Below are 10,247 nucleotides of genomic sequence, written 5' to 3'. Positions count from 1 at the left end.
TCACCGCTTACTCTAGTGGTGAAATTAAATAAATTCACCGCTTAGAAAAAGTGTCAAAAAGATGTAAAATTAAGGTGTAGTTTTAGTGGGAAAGCAAATCTAACAATTCCTCCCACACTCACCATTAATTTCACCGCATTCTTTGCTGATCTCAAACATCTTTAACAATTTTTTCTAAGCGGTCAATTTATGTAAGCTCACCACTAAGTTGAGCGGTGAATTTATGTAATTTCAGCGCTACCAGGCGATAAATTTTTTTCACCGCATTCACCGCCTGATTTATGGAATTTCACCGTATTCACCGCTTATCTTACAAAAGTTTCCGCATTAAACGCTTATCTTACATAATTTTGCGTTGAATGGCGGTGACACCTCGACCCGGGTAGAGATGCACAACGTCTGTTCGCCCTCGCCAATTCTGGTTTTGGGCCGATGACCTCATCTAGGGTAAAGTAAAGAAATTGTCAAAATTTCGAGCTTAGTTTATTTTTCCTTCTCTAGGAAGAAAACATACTTCCTCAAATTCTGACAGAAGCTCAGGGAACTTGGATTGGTCCGCCATTGCGACTCAAAAAAGCACTGGACAACAAAGACATATCTGAATTCGGTTTCGAGAGAGACGATTTGAAGCGGGTAACCAAGGAAATATGTCATCTGGCCGACAGGGCTCGCAGATCTCTGGCTCAGGATGGGACCGAGTTGACAGATATAGACTTTTTGGACGATGGTACCCGATCGGTCGAAATTGCTAATCTGAAGTCGGCATCACAGAAACTCAAAGCTGCACTTAACAATATTGGTATGTCTACAACTAAATAGCCTCATGGGTATAGGCATGCTCAACTTATAAAAATATCATATACTCGACCCATGAATTAAACTGATGCAGGACCGTGAATTTATAGTCAATATTGACAAGAAAGCAACAGCTTCGCTACATGATCTAGCCAATTTTACCATCATTTTAAGCAATTTTTTAAGCAACTTGAAGGGAGTTGGAAAACTCGAAAATTTTGGATGAAGTTAGCATTAGAAAATATGTAAGTGTTATTGAGGGTATTGAAAGTGATTATCGTAAAAGGTTTTTGTTGTATTTCATTTATTTGTTTCAGATAATTCAGTAAAATTCGAGTTAAACTTTGACATCAAATATTGACTACAGGTGTGGATGACGAGATCTCCTCTATATTGTTCCATGCTCCATTAGAGGGGATAAGAAACTACCACAGATATTTCGACATAGTCATGTGGTAATAGTTGTACTAAAGTGTACAGAGAGATTTAGCGTGATTCTGTATCCTTAGTATGAAAACTTGCAAGCTCTTTCGAGGTTTTCTAAAGATTTGAATTTCTTAATCTTTTTTTGGATCTATTCTGTTTTGTCACCCACCCCCACCCAGTTTTTTTTTACGCCCCAAGTTACAAATTATATGTTGTTATACAGCAAGTTGCTATGCAAGAAAAACACGTGCACCTGAGGGGGGGGGGGGGGCGTAAAAGATAAGCGCACTAAGCTGGGGGGTGGGGGGGAATAGATCCCATTTTTTATTGATGGCGTTTTATGTGAGCAGTAAACTGCATTTAATTTGCACTTCATTCATTCATTTACACAAATGATTCAAATTCATTTTCATGAGGCCATATTAGAAGACGATGACTATAGGCCTATTGATAAAGTCTATTACCGAATAACACAGTTCAAAAAAAATAACAGCAGACTTCGGAGTGGAAACGCACGGGCTTAATGTAGCTCAACTTAACATTCTTCTTTTCTTCTTTTCTTTAAAAAACTATCGGATCTTTTCCGTTTGTGCCCCCAGCTTAGTGGGCGCATATTATTTGCGCCCCCAGACGCACGTGCCATATTTTTACATAATGATTTACAATGTAATGGCACGTGCTCTGTATCTGGGGGGGGGGGGGGAGCATGTGCAAATAATATTCATAATATTTATACTTAATTCTCACTTAAGAGCACCAAAGATGACATTGTGACCTTTAATCTTCATAGGAAACGCAAACTTAACCCTCTCACAAGACCATTGCTCCCACTGGTCAATGAAGGCCAACAGCTGTTTCGACCTCATTGATGCTATCCTCTCCAAACACACCTTAACCGATCTCTCCTCAATCTCAGACGCCATTGGGAAGGGGGACAGTGGGTACTTGACTGAAAAGACACCCTACCTCCACAGAACCGCAGCTACCCAGATCAAACTGGCCAGTTTAACTGGGCTAAGGTATTGAGAAGTCATCATGATTAAATTAAAACACTCACGTGAACATTTTAAAATGCCGAAAGTCTGCAGTGCCAGAAGTTAAGATGCCAGAAGTTGCTACTTAGCCAGAAGTTGACTTCCGTTGACTTTCGTCATTTAAAAACGTGCGCGTTTCGTGTTTTAAGCATGGTTACGTGACTCTGCAGAAGTCACTTCGAAATTCTGACATAATAAGAACCGCCAGAAGTTCTCAGTGACTTCAAGCAGAGTCACTTAACCATTACTTATAAGATGAATGGTCTCAATCACATTAAAAATAAATGCTCAACGGCTGCAAAAATCAGCGTGTCATAAAGAAAATCAATTTTGAATTACTCAGTACGAAAAAATAATGTAAGAATTGCAGTCAAAACAACTTTTCAACTTTGTCGGTGAATTTATCAGTGAATTCTTGAAAGATTCGCGGTTGGTAGTGGTTAAAATTTTTTCACTACATTGACTGCAAAAAAACGCTGATACATCCAATCACCGCATTCATCGCAAATTTTACATATTCAGCAGTTTTCAGCGTTCAGAACTCGACACGGATACCACTATGATATATAAAAGTTGAAAAACGTGTTCAGAATTTGTTAAAATTACTTAACACGAAAATACAATCAGATTATCAAAAGTGGGGTTGGTCCATTTCCTGGCTCTCTGTCTCATCCGAAAAATGCTAACATTCATAATTCAATATTTATAGTTCCGCAAATGTAAAATAAGTAAGAATAGGCCGAAGATAGAGGCCGAAAATGTTATTAAATGTACTAGGAAAAATTACAAAAAATATTTCCTCATAATTTACATCTAAATGAGTACATCCGAGTTCAACTCTTATTAGTTGATAATTAAGTGAAAGAAGAAGGCTCGCTAATATCTGTTTAACATACACATAATGTTCCCAACCAGCTTATCCAATTTCTTGACCGAACTGTATACCAATTCTTGACTAAAAGAGGTACAGAAAAGTTGCAAAGCCTAAAACAGTAGTTCAAGATTTGTAATTATAGAAACCTAACGCATTTCTCTTAAAATGACAGACGTTCATATCAATGAGGTTGTTCATTTTGTATTACTAAATAGAGCAAAAAATGAATTGAGCAAAAGTTTTGATTTGACAAAAGATAAATCCAACTCTAATTTAATTCCTCAAGCAGGAAAAATAATTTTGTCAGGTGAATACTTATTTTCGGCCAAACAGTAAAAATGAGATACTGAATTCAGTTTCTTTATAACTTAAACCAGACTTCAAAAAGTATTGAATCTCTATAACAATAACCGTTCAGTTTTTCTAGCTTGAGCGATCTCCTTTTATGTTTATTGTTCCGAACCCACTTGTGGGGGAAGGAACTATATACTCAAATGGGTTTTTTTTGTTCAGTCAATTTTGGCCGATCGATATATCCATCGTAGAGAAATGTGAGTGGTATCATTAAAAAGCTCGTCCGGCCTAGAATTTGAAATTAAAAACTTTTTTTGAATTTCATAATTTTCGAGGAGTTATCGAGGATTGAAGTTTTGTGTGAGCACGTCATATTTGGTATGATTTCGTTCACTTTTAATGTCATTTTTCTTCAAATTATGACCTTTTCTTTAAAAATTTTTCATTCAAAAATACATTTCACGCCACAAAAGGAATCAATTTTGTATTCCTATGACACAAAAGGTGATAAACTGACTAGTTCTCGTTTCATAGGAAAGTTTACTATAAAAACAATTCGAATTTTATTTGAGAGCTGTTTTTTTAGAAAATTATTATTTCTTAGATCATCTTGAAACTGCTCACTTTTCATATCGATGTATTGTTATTGATAAACCTGATTTACAGTAAATTGACCCCCAATGAACAAAAAACACGTTTTCAAGGAATCGCACATGTTTTTTATGGCTTCGACTCTGGGCTTTTATAATTTTTAATGAAAATCTGATTTTTTGAGGTTTTACTGAAATTTTGGAGCCCTATCGCATAAAATTGTTGACTAAAAGTACGATGGGTTTCGTAATGAGCATTAGTGAAGCTATTCAGTGCTTTGATTAGACAACTAATGACTGTTAAGACTTTATATATAATTTTTCGATTTTTTTTAAACATTAACAGATCATAAACTTAATTTTTTAAACTGTTAGTCAGTCTCAGTACTGACAGGTTCCCCTTCCTTTCTACTGCAAAAAACTGATTTATTTAGCGGTTTTGTTTTCTAACCATTTTTTTTATAATTCGATGCCACAAGATTTCAAAAACAATTTTAAAACTTTTGGCTCATAGATGAAGTTTCAGAGAAAAGCTTATGGTTTGAATGGCTTTGAAACTTTCTTCTCGCACTTTTCAACTGATTCTTTGATTTTTGCCTGTATTTGTTGTTGTTTTCATAGTCATAAGACCTATAGTGATATCTTATTGACTACCCATGCATGACGAACATATTTGTTCTACTATCGAGTCATGACTGAGCGTATTTATTGACTTCTTTTGAAACTATTGAACTTATTGTCTGTTAAGACTTTAAAAATAGTTTTTCAAAAAATTTTTTTGAAAATTAACCAATTTTAAACTTAATTTCATGATTTGTAAGATATTCTCCGTAATGACCTAAACCCTTCCTTTCTTTTTACAGCAATTTAAATTGTTTTCTTTACTATTTTTTTCTAACTCGTGGTTTTATGGCTTCGATGCTACAAGATTTCAAAAATTTTTTAAAATTTTTAGATTTTTTTTGTATTTTTGGTTCCTGTTGAAATCTCTTCACATTATCCAAATATTGATGGCTCTCATTGTTTTTGAAAAGACGTTAAATGGGGCAAGGATAAAATTTTTAGATAAAAAGATATGGTTTAAATGGCTGAGGCACTCTTTTCTCGCACTTTTCTAATGAATTATTGGATTCTGTATTTGTTTTTGTTTCATAGTCATAAGACTTATTGTAATATCTTTTTGATTACCCATGCAAAACAAACATCTTTCTCCTATCGAGCCATGACTGAGCGTATTTGTTGACTTTTGTTGAAAGCTATTGAATTTAATGTCTGTTAAGACTTCCAAAATAATTTTTCGAAAAAAGTTTTCGGAACATCAACCAATCGTAATCTTAACTTCGTGATCTGTACGGACGCCTCAGTAATTACCGGAACTAATTTTTGTCTACTTTAACAAAAACAATATAATTTGTGACTTTATATTCTGACTATTGGTTTGATAAAATCGATTCGCAAGTTTTCATAATTTTTTTTGGATATTCGGAAAACCTTTGGATTTGTTTGTGGTTCTTCTGAAATCTCATCACAATATCTTATTAGTGTTAGTATCAATTGGCCTAAAAAAGATGTTCAATGGATCACAGTTACAGTTTTCAAAGAAAAGCTTATGGTTTAAATGGCTTCGACACTTTCTTCTCGCACATCTCTACTGAATTTTTGGTTTTTTGCCTGTATTTGTTGTTGTTTTCTTAGTCATTGACATATTGTAAGGTCTTAACGTATCGATGACTTGTCATTGACAAACATTTTTGTCGTCTCATTGAGGCATAACTTGATCCCATCGAGCGCTTTTTTTGCCTTTCGCTTAAAACAATTGTGTTTAATTGCGTTGATACTACCAGTTTTCACAGATATTTGAACGGTTGGTTTTTGAACGGTTGGTTTTTGCCTATTTCTTTAATCTTTAGGTAGGCGTAGAACGCTGATCGATCTCATAAGCTTGTATTTGAGTGTTCAAGGATTGTTGTTACCCGAGGCAGTCATTTTATAGCGAATAGTCTCAAAGTTTATGATATTATACATTTTCAATGATTTTGTAAACTTTTCAGTTTTTGTTTTTGTTCTTTTTCAACTTTTTGTATTCGAAAAATTTAAATGTCCAGTGATATCATGTCATAACTGATGTTTTGTTGGTGGACAATATGCGTTTAAATAAAAGTTTTAGTGGTGTAATTGTGTTTCATTTTCTCTTCATTTAGCACATTCGCGTAATAACAGATCCCAATGATTTTCAAATTTGGCCAAAATGCACTTATTTAGTCTTTCAGTATAATTTTAGTTGCATTAGTATGAATGAAAATGAAATGAAGAATACATAGTTTTCAGATATTAGCTACTGATATTAATGGCTTCAATAATTTGTGTTTTCGCAAATTGTTTAATTTTTTGATTTTTTTCTGTTTCTGTGGCCTATGGCTTAATCTAACCAACGACAGGTCCTATTGGTTTCAAAATGAATTTTTAGTAATAATTTTAAGATTTATTTCTTTAAAAACTAATAATTTTTTTGACTTCAGAGATTATTTGGTTTAAAAACAGGATTGATTTTTCAATTTCGCCTTTTTATTTCCTTTTGTCGACTTTGTTACCTAGTCTCATTAAGGACAATTGACATCTGCTGTATAGTATAGACAAAATAAGCATTCGCAGTTAAGGTTTTATAAGATTTCATTTTGGCGTTGTTACTAGGTGCGTTCAAATTAAGATACTTAGTTTTTGCTGTGACTTTTTTGTTTTTGCTTATTTTGTTCTTTGTTTTTTTTTCGTAGTTTTTTCAATAAAAGATCTCTTCAACGCTGTGATGAGGCATGGCATTATGAAATTCAATAAGAAGTTAGGTTTTTAAACATTTTTTAAAACTCAAACATCTTTTTTTATTATGTCTTCATTTGGTTGACAATTAAGTCAAAAGTGTAAATGAGCTCGGGTCGTACGCACAATAACGAGCCTCCTTTTTTTACGATAGGTTGACGAAGGCCTCTCGGAATTAAAGAATAGTTTAACATTATTCTAATTTTCACGACAAAAGCAGAAATTGAGACGAGTTAGTGCTGCATTACGTATGCCAACTTTCTTAAAAAGGAACTGAAAAAAAAGGAATTGAGAAGAAAGTTGACTACGAAACACATTAACGAGCATCCTTGTTTAGATTTTACACTTTGAATTTGGTTTCTCAATATACAGAAGTGTGGGAGTCAATTTATTGACAAATTATGAAAGCTCAAGCAAAATTTTGTGGAGTGACCTAAAAAACGGATCATATGAAAACAGATTAGTTTCGACACATGATAATGAATAAAAACTAATGACTGGGCTGGAAACATGAACTAAATATTCTCCTTTTACTCTCCGATTCAACGGTCTCAATCTGTCGCAAAAAATTACAAACTGTGAAAAACTGTTTACTCTCTTTCTCTACAAAACCGAGGTAAGTAAGCAAAAAACGAACAAACGAATCTTTTGCGAATACAAAAATGTTTCCGAAATTTAGTTTCGTGTTAAACAAAAACGTAATCATGTATTAAAACATACATTTACAATAACTTTGAGACAAAATTGTGATCTTAGTTAAAGGAATTGATTAAGAAAGCCGAAGAGAAAATATTTATTGAAACTAAAAGCCAAAAAGTTGAAAGTGTACTATGAAAAGACCATACTCATCTCATATGAGCTATGAAAAGATTTTAGCTGGACTTTAAGACATTCTGGACTTTAGCTCGTCTCAGATTTTTCGCAAAAGACTTTAGCTGGACCCAATATTTTGGATGGATTTAAGCTCGACGCAATGTTTGCAAAACAAAGTCGAGTTAAAGTCTTTTCATGGGTCCATCATTGTTCTTTTCATAACTCTGCTTATTTGCCATTAAAATTTTCTTTGCAATATTGTATATTATGTAGTCAGCGTGTATACTCCTTCATTTTTTACAATTCAGACGAACCGCTAATCCCACAAAAACCGGCATTATTTCTTTAAAAAAGATAGTTCAGAACTTTTGAGGCAGAAAACAAACTGATTAACGCCGAAATTTTGTCAAGGCTAACAGGACTAGGACCAAAACACTTAAGCTAGCTAGTTTCATTGAATCAAGTATTGTGGTAATATACTCGAGCTGCCATAACTATTTATCTTAAGATCTGGCGAAGATCTTAAGGCTTTTGGTAGTTTTCCAACTGTTTCATAAGTTGGACTGCTCTGGTGCAAAGCTATTTAGTCCTGCTCCGGCTCTTCTTCTGCATGTACAGAAGCAAAACAATGAAAAGCTTCGGATTTTGGAAAAAAACAGACTTAAGAAAAGACTAATGGTGGATCCATGAAAAGACCTTTACTCGATTTTGTTGGTTATGAAATGACTAATGGTGGACCCATGAAAAAACCTTAGCTGGATTTTCTTCGTTATGAAAATACTTAAGCTCGACCCATAAAAAGATATTAGATCGACTTTAATTACGAAGCGCGACCGTGTAATCATAGTTAATATTGCCCCCCTACTAGACTTTTAAAGTCTTTTCATAAGTCGTGGCCTAGGCCTGGGACACAGCGTGCAAACCATAAATTGGATATCTAATTCTTGGAAAAATATATGTTCACTTGGCTCCACATGAACGTCATTTGGCAATGTCACATAAACAACTACATGAAAATCATGAAAAAAGAACGGCGCATACAGACAAAAGCCAAAGATTTTTTTACGAATTAACAAATAATATTAATTTCATTAGTTAAAATCAAACTGCTAGCTAAAATCCAAAACAGCTAAATAATATAATTTTTGTTTCTTTTGAAAGCGGCGGGGACCTGTAATTAACGCAACCAGTTTACAAGTCAACAAAAAAACAGACAAAGGGAGAAATTGGAAAATTCTATTATATTTTTGAATACATCTAAACTCATAGTTATAAAAACTATTTTCTTAACATCAAGTGAACAGATTAAAAAAAGTACATAAAACACAGTTCTTCCTTATGAAGCCAGTAAATACCTCCCATAACTGATATTAAGTTTTACAATGTTTTTTCCAAAGCTGGTTTTAGTGGGTCAACTGTGTTTTTTTTGTTCACAAGGAAATAAAATTCTAGCGTACAAGAAAAAGAAGGCCTCCTCTATTGCCACATGTACATCAAAATTAAAAAATTTGATCGATTTCAGCATTCAAGATACGGCTGAACAACTGAAGTTTTCACAAGAAACGGAACAGTTCCAGAAAATGTCTGAAGATTTGCTGAGAGACATTTCAGAACTTGCATCTAGCCAAGATGCCGATATCAGCCACTCAGATTTGCAACGAAAAAGAGAGAATGCGATGATCGAATTACGTCATTGGGCTCTGAAGGTATTTTTTTTCAGTTTAGAATTTTCGCCTATGATATGCAAAACAAATAAGTTTTCGGTTTTTTGTAAACGTTTTCTGTCCGTCAGTGAATTGAAGAAAAAAGTTTGCGAATCAAAAAGTATATTGAATAAGCGACCTAAAAATTGGTAAATTTTTTGGAGGAAACTTGTAAATTGACTAGCTTAATCGTTGGTTTAAGTGTTTACATATTCCGAAATATCGAACAACTAATCATCGTGAGTTATTATTTATTACATATTTAATCTAATGATCCAACTGAGACTGAGCGACAAATCAATAATGACAAGATTCAAGTCTTGCAAAATTTTTGCTAGATAGGTGCAAGTCTTGAAAGATCGTTTCTAGCAAAATATGAAAAACTATATAGCATACGCTTTCTCTTGCAACATTCATTGCAAGATTCTTGCAAAATTTTACATTTTTTCATTAATAGGAATACCCATGTTTGAAAGACAAATGACAGCTAAAACCGTTTGTAAACCATCGCTAAAATCTCTGTGATTAAAAATTTTTGCTGTTTTTTCCAGCTACGAGATCTGGAAACAATGGTGGAAACAGAGTGTGGATTGGTGACCCGTCCAGTTGATAATATGATCACAGCTGCACTTACTAACAAAGCAACTAGGCAAATGGGTGAGTTTATGAAAAACAATTTCATCCTGAAAATACAAGAGCCATAATGGTTTCAAGACGTAAATTTCTCCAGAAAAGCACACGTCTTTGGTTGGCAAATCAGCGCTGATCGGGTCTCAGTTAAAGTATTAAGAGGTATGCATACTTCTCATGTCGTGACTAATGCGCAGTTAACTATATAAGAGTGTTGAGATAATTGAGCAGCCAAAGTGTTGCAAGGTCATGTATAGTTAGTGACATAGAAGAC

General features: G+C 33.9%; 1 pseudogene; it reads left to right on the top strand.

Annotated features, from left to right (window-relative positions):
- The first annotated feature begins 505 nt into the window (after positions 1 to 505).
- Positions 506 to 10,247, top strand: part of LOC142336843 (uncharacterized) — a 29,498-nt pseudogene continuing 19,756 nt past the window's right edge.

The sequence above is a fragment of the Convolutriloba macropyga genome, chromosome 3 (genome assembly GCF_964194025.1).
Source record: "Convolutriloba macropyga chromosome 3, txConMacr16.3, whole genome shotgun sequence".
In the NCBI taxonomy this organism is placed as follows: Eukaryota; Metazoa; Xenacoelomorpha; order Acoela; family Convolutidae; genus Convolutriloba; species Convolutriloba macropyga.
This window is presented reverse-complemented; position numbering and strand designations above follow the sequence as displayed.